The following is a 3,481-nucleotide window of genomic DNA, read 5'->3' on the forward strand; positions in this document are numbered from 1 at the left end:
ATAAACAGAAAATTCATAAAAAATGGCAAAAGAAATTGGTAAATTCCAGTAAATATTGCAATTTTGAAACTTTTTTTCTTCTCTTAAGTATCATAACTGGATTCAGTATCCCGAATAACCCCCAAAACAACTCCAACATTGTTGAAATTGATCAAGTAGTTTCTGAGATTTGGCCATTTAGGCGATTATGCAAATGTTTGCTATATATGCAAATAAAAAAGTTGCCCAACATTTACAACTTAGCATCCGGCAGTTTCTGAGTGCTGGGGATCCGTACTATCCATATCCATCATAAAACTTTGGTGGTTCCGAAATTTCCGGGTTCACAGTGGGGCTCTATGGGATGGCAAATAGACTAAGGCCCCGTTTAGACGGAAACGCTAGCAGGTGAATCCGCAAAAATATTTTTGCTGATGTGCCTTTCGTTTATACGGAAACAGCGTTTTTACGGGGTGAAACCGCAAAAAAGTGAGACTACCTTCCAGGGTGGAATTCCCAGAAACGCAAAAGCTTTGCGATCTCGTCTAAACTATCAAAACGTATAAATCTGTTAAAACGATGACGAAAGGGTTGTCACGGCTCTGGTCGCGCGTACTTGCTTACGTCACAGGTAGCAGGTATGCGCCAGTAGCCGAGACGTAAACAAAGCAAGTATGTCTGACTTATATCAACGGAGATCACCTGAAGGCTACATTGGCAGTACTTTTAACCCTTTCACTGCCACACGACAGAAGGTTAACACTTACTATCACACAACCGGCTGTCGTGTGGCAGTGAAACGGTTAAATACACAAGAATCTGTCCCGCGGCGTGACTGGACCCTCTGTCTGTGAGTGACTCTGCTTTGGTGCAATCACATTCCCCATCCACAGTCTGCGGATCAGAGGCAGAGTAGGGCGGGTCTTCACAGCACGTCATGTGACATATGCGCCAATCGTGTGACAGTGGGGCTCCGTCGTCCCGAGTCGTTACAGCGTCGTCTGCACGCAGAATTCCATCCCAAAACGCTCGTCTAAACGTAAAATTAAAAGTGAAACCGCAAGATGACTTTTGCGGTTTCTGTTCACAAAACGCTCGTCTAAACGGGGCCTAAGATGCAAGGCCATGCCCTGCTCTAGTCCCTCTTGGGAGCTTCAACATTAAGACACCACTGCCATCTACTGGCACAAAATAGAATAACATGTCAGGTAAGTAGCACATCTCCATGCATACATGTGATTCCTCTTGTCCAAGACAGTACAAAAATGTGTGGACAAAAACAACTCTCTCCCAAATCCAAAAACTAGAGCTGTCATCAAGGCAATGGAGTCAGAGTTCACCCTAGAAGTTATTGTCAGTATGCCAGGCTGTTTGTTGACTTCACCTGCTTGTGTCAAGTCCCGTTTATATGGAGCACCAGGTGTGCTAATGCATTTCCTTTTTATTATGCAGAAAATTAACTTAGACAAGAATAAGATAATTGGTAAGATTTGCCTCGTGCAGATGTAAATAATGTACTAGTCATCAGCAAATATACAACTGTTCAGGCTCTCTGACCAATCACAGCTAAGATATTAGATTGATTTGCATCAGTGATTGATTTGCAACAGTGGCTCGGGAGATGGAGCAGTCGTCTGCAGTCGGAGGTTCCCAGTTCTATCCTCCCGGGCAGCGTGTCGAAGTGTCCTTGAGCAAGACACTTGACCCCTAACTGCTCCCGATGTGCAGGTTAGCACCTTGCATGGTTGCCTCCGCATCAGTGTGTGAATGTGTGAGTGAATGGGTGAATGTGAGGAACAAAGATTGTAAAGCGCTTTGGGTAAAAGCTAGGGATGTCCGATATTATCGGCCTACCGATATTGGCATTAAAATGTGATATCAGAAATTATCGGTATCGGTTTAAATTTTTTTACATTTATTTAACCTTTATTTACCCAGGCAAGCAAGTAAGAACAAATTCTGATTTAATTTATTGTCAAAAGTATGCATAATGTTGTGTTAATTCCACGACAAGAGATATGTAATGTTAATTACCTGAAATGATTCCGTTTTTTGGGGGGCGGAAACCCTGCATATATCGGTATCGGTTGATATCGGTTGATATCGGTATCGGAAATTAAGAGTTGGACAATATCGGTATATCGGTATCGGTTAAAAAGCCAATATCGAACATCCCTAGTAAAAGCGCTATATAAATGCACCATTTACCATTTACACACAAGCTACATACACATTTCCGGAGGAAAGCAACAGTTGTGATCAAGAAAAGAGGGCGTTGTTTGAGATATGTCATACTGATGTCCTATAGCTGCGATTAGTCAGAGGTGTCTGTACAGTGTGTTATTTATCATCTCCACACCACCAGCAACTGTGAACGTCTGCACATGTTATTTGAATCTGTACAAGGCAGCTCTGGCTGTTTAAATGAGTTACATATCGGCATGGAATTTCAAAATTGTGCATAGAAAATCTATGGAGAATGATTCATGCTTTTTTTTATGTCATGGAGATTTGTTCATTATCTTCTTTTTCTTTTTTTCATATCTGATACATGTCAAGATTGGCTGCTGGTAGATCTAGTTATCTTTTGAAGAAATAACATATTTCCTGATTAATTGTGTCATCTTATTGTTGTAACTGGCCAAGATAAATGGTTACTCGACAACCAAACCTGTGACCAAATAGTACAGTAGTGCACCCTGACAACATCCTACAACTTTATACCTTGTACTTTGGTTTTTTTATGTTTTTATGCTTTGACTCGTATATGCTTCACTGCCTGCCTGTTTCGTTTTTATGTTTTGTGTGGGGACTGCGGATGAAAACTATAGCATCCTTGCTAAATCCGGTGTATTTACACTGCATTTATTTGTAGTGTCCATTAATGCTCTGTCCCGTCTAAATAAACAAATAATAATAAAAAGATAAAGCCTGGGACCTCCAAATAAATAATACAAATATAATAAACTTTATTATACACCTTTCATACAAGAATTGCAGCTCAGAGTGATTCACATCAGTAAAAAAGACAGGCATAAAATAAGCACAAAATTGGCAGATCAAGAGCAATGCATAAAGTGCAGACATAAAATAAATAAACATGAAATAGATAGCAGCAAAATAGACAAAGTCAATGTAATATAATAGAACACACATATCCAAAATGATCCTTGTAAATCCTTGTGTTGTGTTATTAACAGCTAAATTAAATGATAAGGTAACAGTCCCTATAAGACAAGGTATTGCTATTTTTTTCATCTACATCAATTCCTGAATTTCCCCAAGATGGCCAATAAAGGAATATCTTATCGTATCTTATTTCATGGAGCTGTAATTAACACAACATAAAGGATCCAATGTCTCTTGAATATCACCGGTGGCCATATTCAAACTAATTTACTCTCAATAACTCTCAAACTAAATTAGTGCAAAACTGTTTTGCATGTTTTTGGATGTGCGTGAGATTATGTGCAAAATAAATCAGCATTGTTTTTTGGTGAAG

Source organism: Notolepis coatsorum (assembly GCF_963971535.1).
Source record: "Notolepis coatsorum genome assembly, chromosome: 10".
Taxonomy (NCBI): domain Eukaryota; kingdom Metazoa; phylum Chordata; class Actinopteri; order Aulopiformes; family Paralepididae; genus Notolepis; species Notolepis coatsorum.